At 45.2% G+C, this 24,895-nt stretch overlaps 1 protein-coding gene across 4 annotated transcripts in view; it reads left to right on the top strand.

Annotated features, from left to right (window-relative positions):
- The window catches only part of LOC118211384 (synaptotagmin-2-like), a 65,295-nt gene that overhangs the window by 7,505 nt on the left and 32,895 nt on the right, over positions 1-24,895 (top strand). For 2 of the 4 annotated variants that reach the window (XM_035388559.1, XM_035388556.1), the window contains exon 1: positions 24,161-24,485. The exons of 1 other annotated variant lie outside the window; for it this stretch is intronic. The gene's annotated coding sequence lies outside the window, so the exon portion shown is untranslated. Of the gene's footprint in view, positions 1-24,159; positions 24,486-24,895 lie in introns of those variants that run through there. One more of the 4 variants, XM_035388557.1, reaches the window with a different exon arrangement.

The raw sequence follows: 24,895 nt of genomic DNA, 5'->3' as shown, positions 1-24,895 counted from the left end.
GTGTGACGCGCTCGCGGCCAACCTCAGAGACCCACCGTTTTCAGCCCTGGTTTCTGTGGAGGAGGAGGAGGAGGAGGAAGGGCAGGCTCTGGAGGTTTGGATTCGAAGGGCAGGAGCGCACAGGATGTGACCCGCGGCAGAGATCCCGGGCCGGTGCTGCAGGCTTTCTTTCAGATCTGTGTGCTAAACAGGTGTCGTCTGCATCAAAGCAAATACCCCCCCCCCCCCCTCCCCCCCCGCGGTGGCAGAGCTGTTTCACCGGTTACCTCCCAGTCACCATCAATCCTACATCAGCCTCATCACCGCAGCTCAAAAAGGGCACTCTGACCCAAGCCGTCTCTGTGTTTCTGTCTCTCTCTCTGTCCCTCTGTCTTTCTCTGTCTGTCTGTCACACTCTCTCTGTCTCTGTCTGGCTCTCTGTGTGACTCTGTCTGTCCATGTGTCTCTCTCTCCCTCACTCACTCTCTCTCTGTCTTTCTCACTTTCTCTGTCGGTCTGTCTGTCTGTCACTCTCTCTCAGTCTCTGTCTGTCTCTCTGTGTGTAGCTGTCTCCCCCTACACAAGGAAAGGCTGAGGATAAATACGTGTTTGTTCTGCACAGTCATGTGCAAAGTTCTTGGAATGAATTGCATTTATTTTCAAATCGGCTTGTTTCTGGATGTTCCAGCGCTTGCACGGGAAAAGACACAATTTTGTGTGTTTTTTGTTTAACTTCCACTCCCCAGAAACGACGTATTCCTCTGTCCATTTCAAACAGATTCAGAGATTAACCAGTGTACAGTCGACACTTTCAGAAAACGTTGACAACTTTTCCAGTGGCACTGTTGGTGACGATCCAACATATATAGACCGTTGTATCATTTCTTTTATTATCATTTTGAAAATTGTTGTTACGTGTGTCCTGTGTACCCTCAGTGGAATATGAACATTTACATGCAGACTCCAGTATGATTCCTGTCTCATGACAGACATCTTTAGGCAATCCAAGCTTTCAGAGCAGTGGCACGCTAGAAACAAAATGGAGTCGGCTTTCAGCAGTGCCTTTTCTTTTCTTTTGATATATGATTTAATTTCAATGTTCAGCGTCCCAAAGAGGCAAAAACATAAAGACAAAATTTATGAACAATGTTTTGTTTTCCCCCACGAAGATGAAATCGCTGGAGCAAAACAAAACTCTCCGTGTAATTTTGAGACAATGGAATAGCATCCCAACAGCCCGCTTGTGATCAGCCAGCTAGCGAAACTCACTGAATTCAGCCTAGATTATATCTCACCCACTTGGAGGTTCCGACTTCCTGTTTTTTTCCCCTGAAAAGATTCTGTAGGCCTCTGGATCTCTTCCATCACAAACTGGACGATGGAAGACCTTATTTTCAGGAAACCTTTTGTTTTTTATTTTTTGTTTTTGTTTTTTGCGGCGAGGGCCCAGTATTTATTCTTAAGACCCGATGTGTGGAGAAGTAAAGGGGTGGGGGGGGGGGGGCGGGGGCAGTGTGGTTGTTCTCTCATCATCAGCGTTGTGTGAATGAGTCAGGCACGCTTCATGAATGGGGTTCATAGTTATGCACCAGCAGCTGCAAGCCGTGTCTCAAGATATAATGAGCTGCATTCATAACTGTTGCAAAACAAATGGTGACAAACCAGTAGCTCCTATTTGTCTGTTGCGTCTCTGGGTTCCCGAGGAGAAGCCCTTAGGGTTCCTTTTATTCCCCTTCAGACCTTTTATTGTAAGGCTGGAAAATGGCATTTGGCTCAAAAGAAGTCTTTCAGCCAACTGGGCGTCCATATTCTGATGGACGTCCAAGGCTAGTTTGGCTGGGAAACGATCGAAAGGTGAAAAGTTTATGAAAGAAGCCCAGTTGTGTTGGAGACCTTTGAGCTTGCAAGATATTACCTGATACTGGTAATGGCTCCCAGTCCTGTAAGCTTCCCTGTGAGCTGATTGGTCAGTAACTCTGTGGAAAGTGTCTGCAGGTAATCTTGAGAAGCCTGAGTTAACCTCCAAAGAAATCTAAAGAACAATAATAATTTAAGAAGAACTCGTTAAAATATTCATCTGCTAGCAGAGAATAATATGTACAGGCAAAGCATAATGAAATATCTGAAATTTGGTTTGAGAAATTAAAAAATAATGACACAGACATAAAAGAAATATTGAGTATGTTAAATGGATTAGCCCACAGCAACTGTTCTGTATCTGATTTCCATTTATTTACAAGAGTAAACGCGTTGTGCCCAAACTATTTTCAAAGAGTTACGGAATCATAGCAGAATCTTCTGTTATTATACACTGTTTTAGTCGATTTTCATGTAAATAAAGGTAGTCCATTCAGGCCTACTGTGACTCTTCTGTTTATATAAATGCTTTTGGAGGGAAAACACACTTTTGGAAGACATGCCAAGACATTCACACACAGGTTCCGTACTGTAAGTTTGTAAATGTTGTGTTCTTAGATTCAATCCCCTACAGAATGAATGATACTTTTTTTTCCCTGTGTCGTGTTGTTTATGTCAGTGAGAGAGGTGGTATATGGAATCTCTGCCACAAGAACTCACAAGGGCCCAAAACTTAAAACCCATATTATTTCAGCTTGGGCACAATAACAAACTAGCACCATATCTTTAAATCGGTAATCGTTAATCGTTAATATTTGAATATTAAAACATGTCATATATGAAACCTTTTCACACTAGCATATTTGTAGCAATATCGATTCAATGTGTTTTCATTCTATTATTTCTCCTGTATTTGCTATTTTCCACTGGTGGTGTCAGTTTCAACAATCCTGCCAAGTATTTAAATATGATGACGCAAGCACAGAAACTTAAATGATGAAAAGGAAAAAGAGGAAGTGCCTCAAATCTAAAAAGCGTCTTTAAAATGCGGTTTGATATATTGCTTAATATTACTGTGTTGGATGACATCGATGCTTGTCTCTAGGTGGTTTTCTCTCTCAAATATGCGTTGCCTTTGGAGTATCTTCTAACAAAAATAGGCACTTGATGTGCCCCTAGTAATAGCTTCATTTCGAATGGTATTTGGAGCGTGTAAACAATCTTACGTGACCACCAGTCACCACAGATGTCGCCAAACTCACCAAAACTGAACAATTAAGGATTGGCAATTTTAAACGAAACATGCGAGCCAACCTCCAGAGCCATCGGTGGAGATGGTGAATCGATGCTGAACGGAAACAGCGGGCTAATTTGTGTAAAATGTTTTGGGCAGAGTGCCTTTGCACCTCTCTGAGCTTCCTGTCTGGCCCGTTCTCACCTCCCCATGCTCCCCCACAGCTTTTTATAGAAACATTTTGGCACGTGGACTCCACTGAGGGGGGAGGGGGGGCGGGGGGTAAAATGAATAATGAGTCCTCTCGTCTCCCTAAAAAAAAAAAAAAAGCCCAGCAAGATTACAGCCTTAATGTCTGAGGACTGAAGTCTGCCTGTCAGAGATGTACAAGGCCTCTTCTTCCAGAGCAATGAAGCGCTTTTTGCTATTGCGAAATTTATTAAATTTTTAAACGGTGAAATGTTTAAATTAATTGAGTGAGCATTTACATTTTTTTTCAAAATGGTTGAACATGAATTTGACACATTGCTTTAATTACGGTACCTGTATTTCTGTAGTGCAGCTGTATCTTAAACTGAAAGGACGTAATTTCTTAATTAAATGAACCCAATATGTTACAGCTTTCTGTGTGGAATTAATTGGAGAGCGTTCAGAATTCACAGGATGTTTCCAGCAACTACATGTCATATTACTACATTTCGCTCACGTTGACCCTGTCGCACGGTTGATAGAACACACACCTCAAGTACATTAAAATGACAAGACTTAATGTTTTATTTTGCATTTAATAATTAAATTCAGACGTTGAAGTTATTCGTATTTCTGTAATAAAGATTAAAAGTGATGAGGAAAAAAGTGGCTGTCGTGTGTCTTAAATATTACAGTGTGGAGTGTTCTTAGGTTCAAGGAAAAACTACTCAACTATTTAAGCAGTTTTTTTACAGTACAGAGCTAAATGTGCTCATGCTGTTAAGAATGGGTGTCAGTAACGGCAACAAATGTGTGGATTAGTGGCCACTAATCCTGACACAGGTAGCAGGGAACTAAGGTAGAGGAACTAAGCAGAGTAGCCACACTAAGTCGGGCAGTTACTGATTCCTCACTTGCCAGTGTGGAAGGTCTTTCCCTGGTCTTCAGTCAAGATGACCCAGATCTGCTGTGTCAAGACACCTGATTACCTGAGGTTCAGATGAATGAATTCAGCTGTGAACCCTTGGACCTCAATATCTCAGAGAGAAAGAGAAACGGGGAGAAAGAGACAGGGAGAGAGAGAGAGAGAGAGAGAGGGAGACGAGGAGAGCGAGAGAGAGAGAGAGAGAGAGAGAGAGAGAGAGCATCTGGGACATCCGTCTGGCTGGCCTACTTTGTGTGCCCTTGGGTTGAGGTGGAAAGACACTGCAGAGGAGTAGTACTGTTGTGATGGGGAGAGCGTGTCTCTGGGAGGGACTGCTCTCTCCTTACATCATCTAATACCTTAACACGGCCCGCCACCTAATACCTAAACACAGCCCGCCATCTAATAGCTAAACACAACCCGCCATCTAATAGCTAAACACTGCCTGCCATCTAATACCTAAACACAGCCCGCCATCTAATACCTGAACACGGCCCGCCATCTAATACCTAAACACAGCCCGCCATCTAATACCTAAACACAGCCCGCTATCTAATACCTAAACACTGCTCACCATCTAATACCTAAACACAGCCCGCCATCTAATACCTAAACACTGCTCACCATCTAATACCTAAACACAGCTCACCATCTAATACCTAAACACAGCCCGCCATCTAATACCTAAACACAGCTCACCATCTAATACCTAAACACAACTCACCATCTAATACCTAAACGCTGCTCACCATCTAATACCTAAACACTGCTCACCATCTAATACCTAAACACAGCTCACCATCTAATAGCTAAACACAGCCTGCCATCTAAATCCTAAACACAGCTTAATATCTAAACACAGCTCACCATCTAATACCTAAACTCCGCCCGACGCACACACACTCAGACACGTACTGTACGTGCACACACACCCACACACACACACACACACACACACACACTCACACACACAGTCCCGTACTGCTATCCTTATGAGGACTTCCCATTGACTACATTCATTCTGTAACCTCGAATCCTAACCCTAATCCCAACCACTACATGCCAAACCTTAATCCTAACCTTAACCTAATTATAACCCTAACCTTAATTCCTAACCTTAAAACAGCCTCTTGACCTTGTGGGGACCAGAAAAAGGTCACCACGAAGATAAATTTTCCTCATCTTTCTATCCTTGTGAGGACATTTGGTTCCCACAAAGATAGTACTACAAATTCACGTGCACACACAGATATGTACGTGCACACACACACACACACACACTCATACATCTGCGCGCACACACACTCATACATGCGCACCTACACACACACACATGCACGGAGTCTTCATTTCACAGCACTCAGGCAAACAGAGCAAATTGACCCATGCTCAGATGCAGCCCAACTCATCTGACACAGCAGGTTCAATGGTAAATGAGGTATGAAGCCTGAAAATAGTATTAAACGGGAGAAAGTGTGTGTCTGAACAAAGGCAGCATCTGCAGTGTCAAGGTGCATTTAAATAACGTAGATAAATCTGTAATCGAATAGTACATTTCCAACAACTGCATTCGATCAGATCAAATTCAGAGGGGGCCAGTATGGATTTTTATGAAACCTCATATATCACGCTTTCCAGATGAAAAGGTCCATATTGCTGTGAACTGAGGGAAAGAAATGAGATGAGTTGGCATTCTGCTTCAGTGTTTTATCCTGTCTCGTGGTGCGCTGCTTATGCAGTTTCGCTGCTGTAAGTCAGACTCATTGTGTTTTTATTTCAGACCGCACCTCTCTGCTCTAAAGCGGTTTGCAGGCGGTCTGTCGGGCCTGCGCACCTGCTGAGATTGTAGGGCCTCTTTCAAAGGCGACTTCAGAGGGACAGGAATCAGAGAAGACAGGGGCATTCCTCAGAGTGCCCCCGTCCTGTCCCGTCCCATCCTGTCCCGCCCCTGTCCTGTCCCGCCCCTTTCCCGTCCCACCCCTCTCCCGTCCCACCCCCGTCTTGTCCTGTCCCCCACCGCTGTCCTATCCCATCCCACCCCTGTCCTGTCCTGTCTCACCCCTGTACTGTCCTGCCACCGTCGAATCCTTCTGATGAATCTTAAATTAAGTTTTCTTTTATTTTTTCTAAAATAAAAGGTGTATATATATTTTATTAAGTCTCCGATAGCTTGAAAATTCTGGGTTTACTAAAGCTTTTGGCCGGTAGTGTAGCTAGCTTACTAGACTTGCGTGATTATGTGGCTAGTCCTTTCTCCAATGGACTGGACTTTATAGGCTAAAGCCTATATCTTTGGCTAATCAAATCAAATTTCACTGTAAAGCAGATGTCCAGTGTCATTGTCAGTATTCCTGAAATTAAAGTTTATCCTTGATCTTTGCATTTCTATTTGTCTAAAGCAGACTGAACTAGAATTGTGGGTGGATTTAAAATCCCTACATTAAGCAGGGGGGTGTTTGCTAACATCTGGTGTTTTTATGTACTGAGAGGAGGGCCCTAGTCTTCCAGTACTGCTCCAGCAGAACATAGTGGATGTATTGCATCATTGTTTATTCAGAATGCATACACCTCTTTCCTTTGCCAAAGAAGCTGGCATTATTATTATTTTCTTGATGCAAGACTGAAATTTAAATAGAATCGTAAACTCTTTTGTGGTTCAGTGAATATGTATAATTTTATCTGGTGCTGTAAGAAGACACTGAACTGTTTCCAAGAAAACTAACACGTGAAGGAATTTCCTTGAAAAACAGGTAATTAGACTATTGTTAGTAATGATTAGAAGGTGGCATGAAAGTCATCCTGATGGGCATGAAGTCTAATTACCAGGAAGTGTGTGAAATCCTGTGTCCTCATCTTCCTCCCAACCTGACTGAACTCTGACCTTTGCGAGGTCAGCTTTTCGTTTATACTTCAACCGAAAGAGACTCCCTTTATTTCAGATTTGATCTTCCAGTTAATTACCACAAAGCTCTCAGGCCAGAGAATCCAATCACAGTCGGAGACATTGGTTGGAATAACAAGAATATGGGTGAAGTCTCGCCAAAAAAAAAACCAAAAAAAAAAAAACCCAGAAACCCCAGAAAGCTTGTAACAATGGAAAAAAAAGGCCATTCATTAGAGAGTTTCTGGATGCTGTCATTTCCGGACTTCCTGCCTGTAATTCTATGATTCCGCTGGGGCTTTTGGGCTTCAGAACCTAAATGTGCCTTAATGCCCTCAATATTTCAAAGCAAAAAAGAATCAATACTTGTGTGTTGTGGGGGACTGCCAATGGCGCAGGTCACCTCCCCTATTGTGTCAGTGTGCGGTTCTCTGACTCCTCTTGTAGCGTTCTGTAATTACCAGTACACGCTCAGACGCTTTTCCGGAAGGATCTACGGCTCTAAATCTCTGCTGTTCCAGCTTTTGGAGGTTCTGTGAAATACCGATCGCGTCCGTCTTGGGAGGGGGGGTGTGGGGTGTGGGGGTGGGTCGGCCTCATCCTTACTGTTTAATATGCATGTCCAAGCGATCTGAATCAGATAGAGAGAAGGTCCGAAATAATTGGAAAATGAATACCAGTGTTTTAGACAGGTGAATGAGCACACACCAAATTGTTGGCCCTAAAAAAAAAAATAAGAGAAAGAAAAAGCTGACTCATACAGGCCAAACGCATTCCCTGGGGGCTATTTTCTCATTAAATCATGCTTTTTGGCTTTTTAATGTGGGGGGAGGAGGGGGGATTTATGACCTGAAATGGGAGTGGGGGTGGGGGTGTTGGGGCTCTGGCTCTTTAATGCGAGGGGGTGGGGATTTATGACCTGAAATGGGGGTGGGGGTGGGGGTGGGGGTGGTGGTGTTGGACGTCCTCATCGCAGAACGTTGTGCTCTTCCCTCTCCTGACTTCCATTCTCACCGCCAGCGGCTTGGTGAGGACCAATGAGATTATCTGTGAAGTGTTTGGTGTCCCTCAGTGATGACACAGCGTCCCCTTATCCGCCTCTCGCTAATGGATTACGGAGGAGGAGGAGGAGGAGGACTGTGGCTTCACTTAAAGCGTTCTCAAGCAGAACGATCAATCCGCAGATACGGGATCCAATTTCAACAGCACCTCTGTCATTTGCCGAAAAAAAGGTTCAAAGAGGCATTTCTCCTCCGCTTTATCACCTCCTAAGTTGATGGGTTTGACGACTGGCTGATTTTGTTTTGAGCCTCATAAACCTTTTTGTTTTGTTTCTTTGAAAGCATTTCATTTTGGCCTTGGTGGAATATTTTGCTGGAACCAAAACAAATGAAAGCTTTCTGCTTTCAGAGCTGATTCTCAATAAGTTGAAATATTTGTTGGTGAACTTGTCCCATTTGGGCTAACACATCCTCTTATTTAATAGTGGCAATGTGCTTTTTAATCTTTTTAAAGCACAGCACTAAAAACTCTAAAACTAAAACCTCAGCACTAAAACCTTCTTTGTGCTAGGCCTCGGCGGCCATTTTAAATTTGTGATAATAATCGGTGTCGTCCTGTCATCACGTCCTTCAGTCCTTCCTTCAGCCGCTGGTGTGAGCAGCTTAGTCTGTTCACGGGTTAGGTCTTTTACAGAGCCGTGTACAAACATGACCTTTACCTCGAAGCAAAGCACTTTCTATTGGGTGTCTCTGTCTGTTTGTCGAATCAACCTGTCACTCCGGACACCTTGTTGTGAGATTTTTGACCGCCGTAATGTTTCTGCTTGCACTCCCAAGCCCGTCTAGAGTTGGAGGGTCACATTTTACTCACTGACCCTCAGGTAACCTACAACCCCCCCCCCCCATGTATATATTCAGTCTATTTGCAGGTATATATTACTACCCTATGGGTCATTTACCTGTGATGACTCGTAAGGAACTATGAGGCCCAGGAGTGCTTTGCGTTTTAAGGGCCCTCAGCTTATTTTTTTTTTTTAAAAAGCCTTATTAAATGCTTGGTCACTTGTGTTGACTAATGAGTCCTCGTTAAGGTGGTAAAATATGAAACCTGTAAAGCAAGGCTTTTCGCCTCATTTGCTCCCAGATATAAATCACCAGACTGAACAACAAAGTTAGATTTGGCTCCAAATATGACATAGTTCTGGATTTAAATCAAAGCAGCCAATCATCTTTGATCGACTATTTGCAAAACACCGCCTGCAACATATATATTCCTGTTCGATGGGCATTCTTGAACAATTTTCACTGGTGTTCATGTGGAGTTTCATGCGCAAATCGACCAGTCACATAATTGTGACAAATGCATGTTTGATTTAGAGGATAATTACTTTGATGGGCCATTTTTAAAAAGTAAGAGCTTGGACATAAGCTCTTAATGCGCTTTACTGTTGTATAGCTAATTAGCCTGGTATAGCATAGGTAACCTATAGTGTGGGATTAGATATTAAAAGGTTACCCTTCCAACGTTTCCTGCGGGGTCCTTGGTTCTTGAACCAGCTCCTGTTTTCTCCTCCATGCCTTGAACTTTGGGGTCTGACTCTGGCTCAAACACGCATGATGGGGTTTCCACCATTCCCTTATAATACAAAATCATGCATTTCTTAATTGCACTAATACAGGATGCAGTTTGTTCCGTATTTTCCTATGAAAAGTTCCACACACACACACACACACACACACACACAGTCTTTCACCACAGTGAGAATAAAATAATGTTGTACAAAATCGAAGCAGCTTCAATAGTTGAGGGATGCAGAATCAGAATGGTATCAGGCAACGCTACAAGGAAAGCTCCACTGTGTGTGTGTGTGTGTTTGTCAGTGCGTGTCAGAGGTGTGAATATTGTCAACTGTCATCTATCTTTACAGAGTAACCTTTCCATCACGTCTGTCCAAATTTTCTATTGGTGGGGAGGTGTGTTCTTTATTTTTCTCCATTGAAGGTGGCAACCCTTATTAATGCTGTCATCCCCGCCAGATAACTTTCAGACACCATGTTCACTTTTAGATCAGGAGCAGTGTGGGCAGGAGATGGGAGGGGCACTCCTGTCACTCCTGGTCAGATAACCAATCAGGGCAGAGCATGAGGGAGAAACACACAACACCCACCCATAGCGGCCTGTTCGGCTCAAAGGGAGAGACTCACTGAATATTTTACTTGTAAAAAAAAAAACCTTATCATCATGTACTATATGGTAGACCTTGCGGAATAATGTAAAATTGCTGAAAATAGAATAATTGGGGACCTTTAATCTAGACCCACAGGGTAATCTTCTGTGCCTCGCTGGTGATATCACACTTTCAGTGCGCATGAGATTTAACACTGCCATTCTGCCCTTGTGCAGGTCGCACTGGATAAGAATGTATGCTGAGTGACTGTGATGGTATGCAGTGCGAATGAAAAGTCATTTCAGTTTGCCGTAAAACATCAGCTGCACCTGTGCGTGTGTGTTTGTGTGTGTGTGTGTGTGTTTGCGCCTGTGTGTGTGTTTGTGTGTGTTTGTGCGTGTGTGTGTATGTGTGCGCGTGTGTGTGTGTGTTTGTGTGTGTGTGTGCGCGTGTGTGTGTGTGTTTATGCGTGTGTGTGTGTGTGTGTGTTTGTGTGTTGCCTCCTGTCTCTCGAGAAATAATCGTTGACGCTCATGCCCGGTTCTGGTTGCCTGCAGGAGCGTAGCAGTGTGAGAAAGGGAAAGGTCACTTTTAAATACCAGCGTCCCCAGGCCGGCCTCCAGTGTCCCCAGAACGCAAGTGAGCGTTCGGGCTACCCTCAGTGTGTGCTAACCGCACTGAGAGGGATATTAGGATATTATGAGGGCCTAGGATTCATTTTGCTGACGACCATGACAGATGGCCTGCGGTCAGCAAGCTGCCACGGCGGAACTGCCCCCCCTGATGGCTCCTCCCACCTTCATATTGTTTCCCGCCCACGCTATGCGCCGCTATGGATGCACAAGGTGTTCACACAAGCTGTCCGTCTCTTTGACGGAATGGCGGCAGCGCATTGAAGCAGTGAGCGCGATGGTCCCTGGTAATGCCAACGGGCCCAACAGTCATACGTCAGAAAAAAAAGATTCAAGGTTTTTTTATTTGTCATTTTTGTGTACTTGCATACATAACAAGAAATGTTGTTCCTCCCAGTCCAAAACAGTGAAAACAAAATATAGTCACTATGCCTAGAATAATATGTATAAAAGAAAAGATAAACTAGAAGGCACACTCAGTATAAAAGACAGTCAGCAGCAATTGAGTTACAATAAATATAGAATAAAATAAATATAGAATCAGAATAAAATGTCCAATAAAAATGTCCAGTGTTCAGGTTGTCCAGTCTCACAGGAGCCAATACTAAAAGTAATAAAATGTATAAATAAAGAAATGAGTAAGGTGCTAAAACCGCACTTTGAAATGCATTTAAAACATTTTAATTGTCCATCTTAATTATCCAGTATAACGTCACGTATTTTAAGAGTTCAAGTACTAGGAGAGGCAGCCGCAAGCATCGGTCGCACCGCCATATTAGCTCTTAGTTATAGGACAGTGCTAGATCTGTCACCTTAACCCACATAAGCACACACACACACACACACACACAGAACTCTCTGTTTGAGGACCTGAAGGTGATCTGTCATTACGGGTTTAGAAGTTGAAACATTTTAGTGGATTAACGGGAGGCATGTTGCTTTTCCAGAGTTTTCTCCAAGAGAACTGCTGTTTTTTCTCTTCTTCATTAATGTGTATCTATAAATGTAAATGTTCTTTATTATTAAGGTTTGAAACCTCATTCATTTAGACCAGGATGCCTCAACCTTTGTTCTTGGGGCCCCGTAATGTATGCTAGCTTTATGATCAATTAAAGCAGGTAAAGGCACTCTATGCAGGATTTCTAGCCTTGCTGTGGTCCTGTGTTTGCTATCAAGAAGTCTCCTCCTCCATCCTCAACCCTGCCCACTCACCTCACGTTCAAAGATTTTACGCCGGTTTTTACACCATTTAAATTTCTATATCTTCATTTTTCGATAGCTGTTGCATCGAAGAAAAGCTATTACAAGATTGACTCTGGTTTTTGAATGAGCCCTGTCGTCCTGCCATTGCAGTAGCTAAGTAGCTACAAACGCTTTGCTGAAACCTGATCCCACCCCCACAGGCTCTGTAGCCACTCCCACCCCTCCCCACACAGAAAAGAGCATCATATGCAGAAATGGTTGACCAGGGTTGACACCTCCAATTTAGACCATCTGAGCAATTGGTCTCTGTGTCGCATTTACACACAATGTTGTCGCTTCTTATAGTACACAAGAATCTGGTCAATTTCATGTGATAAAGCTACTGTTGTGTGACCACTGCGGGCTTGTTCTGTAATACTGAAAGAAAAAGCATTTTGAAATGTAGCATTGGCTAGCTGAGCTTTCTCACTCACTGTTCTGCTAAAGCATGTTCAGTTGGAGCATTACAACTGAGTGTGTGTGCCTGTGTGTGTGTACCCTGGTCATGCAGGGTGAGTGTGTGTGTGTGTGTGTGTGTACCCTGGCCGTGCAGTCTGAGTGCGCTCGGTGCTCTGTGTGTGTGTGTATGTGTGTGTGCCTGTGTGTGTGTACCCTGGTCATGCAGGGTGAGTGTGTGTGTGTGTGTGTGTGTGTGTGTACCCTGGCCGTGCAGTCTGAGTGCGCTCGGTGCTCTGTGTGTGTGCGTGTGTGTGTGTGTGTGTGCGCGTGTATATGTGTGTGTGTGCGCGCGTGTGTGTGTGTCTACCCCGGCCGTGCAGTCTGAGCGTGCTCAGTTCTCTCGCCTCATATCTCCCACATTAAAGCCCTGCAATGCAGCAGTGCTGCAGCACCGTTTCCTTCCCCCTGTCTCTGCGTCCGGGAGGAAGGAACAGGAACAGAACAGCGCTAACGCACAGCTCGCTTCAGCAGAGAGCTCTCCTCCTCCACACACACACACACACACACTCCCCTACACACGCCACACACACACTCCCCTACACACACCACACACACTCCTCCACACACACACACACACACACCACACACACTCCTCTACACACACACACCACACCCTCCTCTACACACACCACACACACACTCCACTACACACAGCACACACACACTCCTCCACGCACAGCAAGCTCTCCTCCTCTACTCACAGCACACACACACTCCTCCACGCACAGCAAGCTCTCCTCCTCCACACACAGCACACACACACTCCTCCACACACAGCACACACACACTCCTGTACACACAGCACACACACACTCCCCTACGCACAGCTCTCCTCCTCCACACACAGCACACACACACTCCTCCACTCACAGCACACACACACTCCTGTACACACAGCACACACACACTCCTGTACACACAGCACACACGCACTCCTCTACACACAGCACACACACACTCCTCCACGCACAGCAAGCTCTCCTCCTCCACACACAGCAGACACACACTCCTCCACACACAGCACACACACACTCCTGTACACACAGCACACACACACTCCCCTACGCACAGCTCTCTCTCCTCCTCCACACACACACACACACCTCACTTTACCGGCGATCTCTCTTCCTCCACAGCTCCCTGTCTAATTAACTCTCTGTGTCTCTGCCCATCGGCCGCGAGCGCCGGGGTCAGTCATGCAGGGATGACCAATCGGAGCGTGCCGCTCGCTCGCTCGCTCGCTCCACCTGGCCGAGCGACACCGCCGCGTGTTCGCGGGCCAGGGGAGTGAGTAGTGGGGAGGGGGGGGTGGGGAGAGGGGTGGGAGCACGCAATCCCACGATGCACCGGGACTCCAGGGGGAATCAATAATTCAGAGGCTGGTGCAGCCGCTCGGCCAGAATGGCTTCTGCAGACCATCTATAAGCTGGCGGAGTGGACCAGGTTTTTTATCAGAGCTTTCCCAGCAGCAGCTATGCGATAACTCCATTGTGCTGGTGCTACTGTCTACATGCGTGTTAATTAAAATGGCACGCTCCCTGGCTAGCTGGCATGTCTATTCCAGTCACCACCTGCTCTTCATCCAGCCTCCTCCTCCTCAGTGCTCTTGCTACCTCCTTTTTCTGTCCAATAAGGAGGTCACAGCTGCCTTCTCGTGCTGGCCAGCTGCCCACCCCTTCTATTCCAGATATGATTTTGATTACTTCTGAATGGGAAACCTAACCACGGTGTATCAATTATCAAAATAAATCGTAGTTCCTTGTTTGAGGAATTCCCATGTTACCAAAATAATAAAATGTGTTGCTTTAGAGGAAAGGAAGCAGTGGCTGAGATCTTAGCACATTTGTACGGATCCCTGGCTGCAAAGTAGCACGGTTAGTTCCAGTCCACCTTAAGACCTTTAAGGGTGTAAGATCACAGCTTAGTGATTAGAATGTTCTCAACTGAACAATCGCTGCTGGTAAGTGAAAGCAGTGGAGTTCTAGAACACTGACAGCACGTGGGTCACGCTGGCTGGGCAGCAGGAAGCTTGCTGAAGGAAAGGTCTCCCTGAGCGCTCAGAAACATTCAGTTCAGGTCAATTCAGTTTCGTTTGTATCACGCTGTTCACAGAGACACTGTCTCAAAGATGCTTTACAGTGGAAATGCAAAAGGAATTTGGGTTAAAAAAAAAAAAAGAAAACAGGTCTGAACTCCCAAAAAACAAGAAATTTAGAGGGGAAATAAACAACTCCCCAGTGGGAATAAATCTCGCGAGGAACCTGGCTGTAGAGGGGGAGCCCATCCTCCACTGGCCAGCCCGGTGTAGTAGTAAAGATAGAATGAATGGTAACGGAAATTATGTAATGAGGTGATTTAATAGAGCAGATGGTAAAATTGATTGTGCAGGTTGACTGTGAAATACTATTCAATACTGTAGCCATAAAAATTATCTTGTTCTGTACTTCATGAAAATACGGAGTACCGTAATTGTGTGATTTATGTCGAATAGCCACTTATTGCACGAACAAGAAAATGTCAGCGTTCAAAGCCGTCCCGTTTTTATCTCTTTGATTATCGATTGAAATGGTATCCTTGTGTCACAATAATCGGTCATTCGCTGGTTTAACGACGTGCTGTGTCATCTTCATGATCACCTTCATCCACGTCGGAATCGTTAATAAGTTTATAAACCGTGCAGTGGACTGGTGTTCCTGCACTGCTGTTAACTAAAGAGTTAATATATTTTCCCAGCACTGCTCGTGGTTAAATGATACGCCCGGCCTTGCCTCGAGCCGTTCTCATAAAAAAAAAGAATCAGGAGTCCTGCTTACCCACCTGCCAATAATAAAAGCAGTCTACACGTTGGCCTTTACAACTGAATACTTCAATTCAATTTTATTTATATAGTGCTTTTTACAGAGAGCTGTCACAAAGACACTTTACAGAGTAGCAAGGCACGACGCAGAGCAGAAAGAGCAATCAGAGCAAACACCAGGCCTGAACCCCCCCAATACCAAGTACATAAAGTAAAAGAATAAGAACTCCCCCAGTGCGGAGAAAACCCTTAAAACTTCACAGTTGAAAGTATAACCTGCTGTTCCCATTCACAGCTGATCAGCTTCTGGTGTGTGAATGAAACGGTTCAGCCGCACAACACCAGCGCCACTGCGTAACCTAAAGTTGGCTAATGGCACTGCCAGAAGCTTGAAAACAAGGAGGCTCAGACAGTGGATACCAAGAGTTATGATCTGCCTGAAGTAATCAGGAGTTTTGCGATGTATTGTTTGGCTTTTGTGTAATACCTGTCAGGCACCTCAATGTAGTATGCTTGCAAATTTCTGCCACGGATTGTCTGATAACCACCATTTTCGTAAACGTACAACTGTTCCCTTAAAGCTCGCATATATCAGAACTGCTTATTTTAAATGGCCAGGTGACGTTCTTTACTGGCATTCAGCGGATGCTCTTATCCAGAGAGGCTTACAGTGCAAACACGAGAGAAAAGATTAGGGAAGGGAAGTGCCAGAATTTGCCTGAGGGGGGGAAAGCAACAGGCCCAAGAGAGACCAAGAGAGACCAAAAGTTTGAGACATGCAGATTCCCAATTGAACATGACACTAAGTTACACAAAAAAAAAAACTTTTTTCCCAGAAGCATTTTACGAGGCCTCTGAAGCGTGGTTGTTTTACTACCACAGCAGGAACAATTATAGAGAAAAAGAGGAAAAGTAATACGCCATATGGTGGCGAAGACCGTTATTGCATCGCGTTAATTATCGTTGTAGTATATCGCCCAGCCCTACGTTACACTTACTGATTTAACAAAAGGGCCCTCAGTGCCTTATTTTACACTCACCGATTATATGATTATATGATATGGCCTTCATGGTCAGACCACACTATTGTGTTCCTGAGGCTAACACTGATGTTCTCTACTTTAGATAAGAACATATGCGAAGTGATGCTAATGCAGTGCGATGTGATGTTATTGTGCTGTAAGATTGTTATCCTACCTTTACTACTCACAGTCCAGGGACTACCCCGGCCCCCACTGCACGTCTTTTCATCGTAATTTAATTACCTACAAAAGATTCGCCGATCGGAGGATTTAAAAGCTTCCATAGTTGCTGATCTTATCCCGTTTGTGTCCCACTCTCCCTCTCCAAAACAACAGCTGCCGGACGAACAGGGCTTTCCAGTGCTTAAACTGGTTTCAGAATAGAAAACACTGGACTCGCTGTGTGGAAAAGAAGTGATGCATTTTTACATTTCATTGCGTTACAGTGGATTGCATTCATTTCAAATGAGAGCCTTTGTATGAAGTATGTCGTAATGAATCGCGTTTTTGAATTCGCGAAACCCAGGCAACCGCAGGCAACATCAAAGGGCAAGTGCGCTCGCTCCGGTTTTTTTTTTTTTTTTTTTTTTTTTTTTTTTTTGTCTCGTCTCTGAACGCGACACTGTGGGCCACAGAGGCCGCTGTGAGTCAGAGTTAAAACCAGAGACGCACCACACAAGAGGCCCTGTGGTGGAGGAGACAGGAAGTGAGCGAATGAGAAAAAACCGCCAGAGGGAGATAATGACTTAATATCTCGGCTATGTCCCCTCAAATGAGTCATTAGAATTGATTTTGCACTGTGCAGCTGTTGTTGAACTTCAGGAAACGGGAGGTCCAGGCCCAACTTGCTGCGCGTCTTCTTTGTTTCTCCTTTTTTAAAGTTCGTCCTCTCTCGTTTCTCTCCAGAGCGTGTTCCTCGGTTCGCTCCGTTTGAGCTAGCACTTTACTACATTAAACGTGTTTGTGAAACAAGGCTCAAATGTGATTTTCACTCTGAGCCCTGCCTGTGATTTTAATGAGATTGTGTCAATAAAGCAGTAAAGGTTGGTCTTTATACATGTTCTTCCACCATGTGCACTGGAAAAAGCCCTGCTGTTTATGCATTTATTTAGTTGCACAAAAGTTTTAAAAATAAAAAAGGCAATACATGAAAGGGACAGTGCAAGTGAGGTAAAAAAAAATGTTTTTAAAGACCCAAGAGGACTGTCCAGATATATACTCTTATGTACCTGTAATGTGATGGCTCTGTAATGTAATATAACTGCATAGTTACATGATTGAATGACCCGAGGCACTGGATTGATTTTCTTTGTGAGGTGTTATGGCTGGGAGTATACCTTTCTGTGGTGTTACAGCTGGGGTTTGCGTTTTTGTTTTACTGATATTATTTGGCTCGTTGTTGTATTAAGTACAGGGCTGTGAAAAGAGGGATATGCTGGCGGGGGATTTCAGTTAGATTTATGGAAGCGAGTTTATGATTAAAGCAATTCATAAGACGTTCCCAGGCTAGTATTAAGCGATAACACAATCTGTATTTATATTACATTACGCTCTTATCCAGAGCAACTTGCCACAGCTTACTTTCATATTTTATTATTTTTTTTATACATACAATCCATTAATACTGATAGATATTTACTGAAGTAATTCAGGCTGAGTGCGGTGCTTTAGGGTAGTACAATGACAGGGCCCCACCCGGGAGCCAGACCTGCAAGTGCAGAGAAGCAGAGAAGCAGAGCCGGTTATCTGACACTTTGTATGAAATTACGACGCGATCGCTCACGATAATGGCGCAGTGAATGCGATCTATATGCGGATAGAGAAACAGAGAGTTTCTGCAATGGCCTCTCTCTCTATGCGCTTGCTTTGTTTTTTGAGTTTGCTGTGTACGGTACAGTTGTGGGTACTCAGTCATGTTGACTTGTGTGTGTGTGTGTGTGTGTGCGCGTGTGTGTGTTTTTGCAGCTTCAGCCTTGAGTCCGTTTGACCGGCACGTTTCGGCTGTGAGTAATACTTTCTGTCCTCCAGCTTATGTAACGACGCTGTTTACCTTGCATCAACTTGCAGGTTTCAGGCTGCGTTGCCGTGGGGACGCAGTGCATCATCGCGTTTGTGCAGTTTTTTGCTTGGTCACGGTTGAGATCGTGCATAAGGCTTACCTGTGTAGGTGTGTGATATTTGTTTGAAGGTGCCCGTGTACGCAGCATAGCTGCCAGTGCTTTAAAATGAACGCCGAGTGTCGTGTCAGTTATTAAGATGTTCATGTGCGCTCATTCAGGAGCGTGTCACTTAGAGCGATGATTCATCTTCATGGCCTACCTCGCCGTTGACATTTATGGAGGGTTTTTATGATAAATATTCCATCAATGCTAATGCCAATACTTGTTTATTCCAGACAACAAATTTTAATGAGTTCTTTTTATGAAGAGATATATAATTTCATCAGCAAAAAAAAAAAAAGAAAAAGAGCAGAAGAATATTATTTTCTTTTCTCTCTCTAATGGGTGGTTTGGGCATCTTTAGGTGGAGTAGCATAGCTAGTTAGAAAGAGCTATTCAGTACAGCATTCAGTCCACATCAGATCATACGGTTCAGCCTGAGCCTTTAGCAAAAACTATGTCCTGCATACTAACTATATACTGCATACTAACTATATACAGCATACTAACTATATACTGCATACTAACTACATACTAACTATATACTGCATACTAACTATATACCGGATACTAACTATACTGCATACTAACTAAATACCACATATTGTTGCTGTGCTACTCCGATAGCCTGCTGTTATCAAGGTTTTAGCTGTACAACACAAAGGCTAATACACTATAACCTGAGTCAGATCTGATCTTTAGGCAGCCACTCTAGGATAAACAATAGCATGTTTGTTTTACCTGGAACAGGACACTGTGGCCTGACTGCCATTAAAGAAAGAGAGACAAAACAACCCTATGAGGCCAAGCATATCCTATTTCATGCCCGATACCGAATGGTCAATAATCTGCAGCTGCAGCTGCACGTCGGGGAGAGTGTGTGGACATCCATGGTTGCCTCAGAAAAACACGAGGTGCCAGCAGCTGCTTCCCTACGCACCGCAGACTGCAGCTAAGCTCGCGTCGAGCGGGCTCCCAGTAATGACTTGTCGTCTGCGTTTTAGCATGCGGCCTGCGGGCGCTCGATCGACCAACAGGGGTCGCTAGAGAGGGACGAAACTCCGCTCGATCGACCAACAGGGGTCGCTAGAGAGTGACAAAACTGCGCTCGATCGACCAACAGGGGTCGCTAGAGAGTGACAAAACGCGGACCCCTATCCGAATTAAGCCTTGCATTCTCTGGGTGATGCAATCACTTAAAGACTAGCATTCTAAAAGGCCACATTTTTGATAATATAGCTCACGTCATTCCACGTTTTTGATGTGACACTTTGGCCGTAGAGTGGCAGTAAAGACATTCTGTGATTGGTCAGTAAGTTTCCGGGGAGATTAAAAAATGTCCTATGTAAGTGTGTACTAGTTGTACATAAAACCGAACCTGACGCACGAGAGAGTTGCCACTATTGCCGCTATGTGGAATGCAGCAGGTTGTGGGGGCAATGGCAGGGGGGTAGCGGAATGGGCTTGAGTTCAGTACAGAGGGGCGGTAAGGTGCCGTATGTTCCTTTTAAAAGGAAGATTTGTCGCAATGCAGTCTTGTGAGTTTTTACTGAGAAATGACCATTAACTATGTTTTTTTATGCCAGGCCACGTACGCAGGGCATATAAAGTTTAAGGTTAATATTGATTTTTGGATCCAACTCTGAAAACTTTTGTGTTTAAACAGGGGTGGGGTGGGGAGGCGGTTGGGGAGGAAGGCTGGCCTGAACCTCCCTCAACACCAGCGCTCCGGATTCTGATTATCATTCCCGTCCAGGAATACCGGCGCTCCACATTCCCTTTGAAGACAGGGGTGCTCGAGAGTTCAAAGTTAAATTCTATCTTTTTTTTTCATTTTTTTTTCAGGATCTTCATTTTCAGCAGAGTGAGCATTAAGAAAAAAGTGCAATTAGTGCAACTCTTTTTGATGCTGTAAGATGTTTTTTTTCTCTTCATTCTCCATCATATTTAATTTCTTTTAATCAGTTTCCTCTTACCGAAAGGGAAAGAGAAGGAAAAAGGTTAACTTTACTGAAGTTTCTCAGAACTGCATTGAGGTTTGGGTGAAATTTGGGCCTTTTGTCACATGTGGGCATTAGTGCATTATATTACAGGCATTTGGCAGATGCTCTTATCCAGAGCGACGTACAACAAAGTGTATAATCATAACCAGGAACAAGTATGACGAAAACCCTAGAGAGAAGTACCGGTCCAAGTGCAGGGAACAACCGCATAGTTCAACTGGGACCCTGAAGGTTAAACTGATTAACACTAATACAAACGAGAACAGCAACAACGACTCTGATGCGTCGCCAGATCCATGTATTGCAGATTAAAAAAGAGCTTTGTCTATCTGGCACAATGCATCAAATCATAACATTTATGTTAAACATTGGGTATGGGTATCCCAGAAAAAAAGTGAAGTAAATAAATAGTATGTTGCAATATTTAGGAATTTCGTACAGCACTGTTACGCAGGCGTGTACTGCACAGCTACCCCGCGTCCTTGTGACTCGAGAGAAGGGACTGTGCTTGAGTGATTGTTCGGTGATTGATTGATTATGACTGTAGAGGATTCATTTTCAGACGTTCTCTTCCCGTGGCCGGCTGGCTTTGAGCGAAGTGATCGTTTTATGGGACTCAAATAAAACTCCGCTGTGCGTAGGTGCTGACCTCAGCAAAAGGGTTTCACCGGTGTGAGGAGACCAGAGAAAAATGGCGAAGCAGTAAAACATAAAAAACTGCCTTTTTTATTTATTTATTTTTTGTTTATTTTTTAACTTCCATTTTGGCTTCGCTATATCATCATGACAGATAGATGAACTCTTACAGTAATCGGCCTGGAAAGTCAGAATGCATTTTAGTCACGGTTCACCTTTCACGGTTATGTTCCGTCGTCTGTCCTCCTGACTCCTGTCCATGAGTACTGTTGTTGCTACGGCTACCAGCGCTTCCTCTTCATTTGTCCGTCCACCTTCGGCTGCGGCTAAGGCTAAAGCGCTAGCGTATGTCTGCACCTGCTGCTGTTGCTGCTGCTGCAGACAGCCACTCCCATCTGTGCTGCTGTCCTCATGAATGATTTAGCGCTGAGTGAGCTCTATTGATTTCAGCTCACTGTCTCTCTCTCTCTCCCTTGCTCTCTCTTGCTCTCTCTGTATCTCCCTCTCTCTCTCTCTCTCTCTCTCTCTCTGCTTTGAGATCCTATTATCAGTAACAGGGGTGCCTCATGCAACCCCCCCCCCCCCCCCCCCCCCACCGCCTCCATACTCTGTAATATTTCCCCATTCTCATGTAATCTGACTCAGGATCGGGAAACTCGAGAGACGTAGTAAGGGGGGGTGGGGAGGCGGGGGGGGGGGGGGGGGTGAGGGGTGTCGAGGCGAGTAGATAAGGGACTCGTGTGAACAGAGCATCTGGCTGCTATTTCACATATGAGAGAAAAAAAGATCTTGTGAGAATGTTTTTATTTTTTTTAAATTTTGGCGGGTGGGTTTGAATCCTCCTTAAATGCCGGATATGTATTCACATATGGAGAAATCCCCCCCCCCCCCGAACCCCCAAACCCCCAAACCCCCGAACCCCCAACAGCCAACCCCCCTCCCCCAAAATCCAAATGGTCAACAAGATCAGTACCTGTCACCTGAGATTCTGCAGGGGGGTGAAAGTTTAAATACTGTGAGCTATCAGCACAGGTCTGTCTACCCCCCACACAGGAGCATTAGAGAGGTGGAAGCTGAGAGCAGTATGTTTTCCTCTCTGCCAGCGATGCGTGTCCACGGTACAGCATCAGGCTGGTCATAGGCTCGTGATCTTCCGCCCACACTCCCGTACGCCGTCTGTAACAGCGCGGTGATGCCAATTACCCACAATCCCCTGCTGCTGACGGCGCTCTCGAGGCGGCAGAGGCTAGCGGAGGGTTAAGGGTGGCGGGTTCGAGGAAAGGACGGGGTTCGCCGAAGCAGCACAACACAGCTCATTTCCGTGTGCCGTGTGCTAATGGGGCAGTCACTGTACCACTGTAGCACTGCACATACCAGAACAGGTTTGTCCCAGCCAATGGGTTAAACTCAGGGCATTCAAACAAATGTGGGTCCTTGGTCTCTCTGTTTAGATTCAAAACTTTTTATTCAGGGTTTTTTATTTTTCCGTTTCAAAATCCCAAAACAAAAGGTTTTGTATCTTTAAAGTGGAAAACAATCCATTTTAGAAGATGCAGTCACATTTTTGTCAGCCCATCCTCCCACTAAATCAGCCTTGCAGTTCAAGCCTTTGGGGCATCTCAGTGCACTGGAAATCACTGCTTTACCTGAATGCCTGATTACCTGAGAGCCCCCCCCCAAGCCTGCCCATCCCTTTTGCATTTTACATCAAGCGAACATTTATGTAGGTGCATATTATATACACTGCCTGGCGGCCTGTCCAGGGTGTAATCAGGCTTCTCGCCCAATGCATGCTGGGATAGGCTCCAGCACCCCCCCATGACCCTGCCCAGGATAAGCGGGTATAGATAATGGATGCACCCTGCCCAGGATAAGCGGGTATAGATAATGGATGCACCCTGCCAGGGATAATCAGGTATAGATAATGGATGCACCCTGCCCAGGATAAGCGGGTATAGATAGTGGATGGATGGATGGTGACCCTGCCCAGGATAAGCGGGTATAGATAATGGATGCACCCTGCCCAGGATAAGCGGGTATAGATAATGGATGGATGGATGTAAACGTCCATGCTCGGCGGATACGAGCGTAAGAGCACAAGGGGTCGTTTGTCTACTTCCGTGTCCAACTCTTTTGCCTGTGGAGCGGTGGACTTGTTCTTAGCCTCACGTTACGCTAAAGACTCCGCTGTGCTGAGCTCATATTTATCAGAATCGCGCGCTGAAATCGAATATTGCTTACGTTCATCACGTATAAAAAACGTCCAAATGATTGCTTTAGCGGTTCCCTGTGGTGCCAGTGGAATCTGCTGCTGTACCGAACACGGCCATTTAGCACTAGATCTGGAGCACATTATAGGAAATCAAAAAGAGTGGATTACTGCAATACCGGTGCAACACAATAACAAACACCGAAACAATATTGTTATCGTAGCACCAATGTGGAATGATGATTAAATCTGCACATTGTGCCTTTCTAAGCCAAGGATAGACTAGGGGGAACTGAAGTGAGGGGGGGTAGACTTACGTAACACCATGCACACATCCTCAAATTCGGAGCATAAATCAGGAAAAGTGACTTCCTGCTTTGAAATGGCCTCTCGTCTCTCCCCCCCTCTCCTCTCTCTCTCGTTATCATTTTTCTCCCCCTCCTCCGTTCCTCTGTCTGTCCTTTTGCCGTTGAGTGTGTGAACGGAGGAGCGCTGAGCTCGGTGTGCAAGGGGGGGCATGGGGTGGGGGGGGGGGGGCAGCCTCCAGTGTATTGATCCTTTCGGATGATCAGACAGAGAAATGCTGCATACTGTAGAGTGTGACCAGCATCTGAAATCAGGAGCAGGAGGCAGCGAGAGAGAGAGAGAGAGAGAGGGAAAAAAAGAGGGGGGGGGAGATAAAGAGGGAGAACAGAGAGGAAGAAAGGGGGGGAAATTAAAAAGGGGGGGGGTTGTGTGTATTTTGAGGAGAGAGGAAGAATGTGTGTGAGAGAGAGGAAGAGAGAGAGAGAGAGAGAATGGTGTTTAGACTAGCAATGGAGAGATGGGATTGAGAGAGAGGGAGGGGTGTGATGAGAGAGAGAGAGAGGTGCAGCGGGGCGAGTTCTGCTGCAGTGTACAACAGTAAAGGGTACTGCAGTTTCTCCGGTTGTGGAGAGCGAGAGCGAGAGTGAGAGAGCGAGAGAGAGAGCGAGCGACCGAGCGACCGGAGGGGAACGCCAGTACAGTGCGCGCTTAATACCTCAACTCTCAGCGCCTCGCCTTTGGATGGGCCGGCCCGTCGGAGGACAGGACAGAGGTGAATTTTTACGGGTAAGGCTTTCCGACCTCGTTTTTTTTCTTCTTCTTCTTCTTTTTTTTAGCGGAGGCTCGGCTAGCTCTTCACCTGGGCCAGGTGCACTCAGTCGGCTGAGCGTGGCGAGCAGAAGTGAGTTACGGGATGCGGACTAACGCCACTGCTTGGCGACAGGGGGGCTGCAGCATTGGGGGGCGTTAATGCCACCGTTGGGTGACAGGGGAACTGAAATATTGCATGTGAGGAAGTACAGGAGGAAAAACATGCTGATTCTTCAGTTGCAGGAGAACAGAGGCTATGCAGCGTGGGTCCCCACGGACTAAACAAGGAGGGATTCGAGTGTGACACATATACATCTAAATCTGGTCTCTCTCGCTCTCTATATATATATGTGTGTGTGTGTGTGTGTGTGTGTATGAACACACAT

This window comes from Anguilla anguilla, chromosome 13 (genome assembly GCF_013347855.1).
Source record: "Anguilla anguilla isolate fAngAng1 chromosome 13, fAngAng1.pri, whole genome shotgun sequence".
NCBI lineage: Eukaryota > Metazoa > Chordata > Actinopteri > Anguilliformes > Anguillidae > Anguilla > Anguilla anguilla.
Note: the sequence above shows the minus strand (reverse complement) of the source record. Positions and strands in the feature narration are given on the sequence as shown.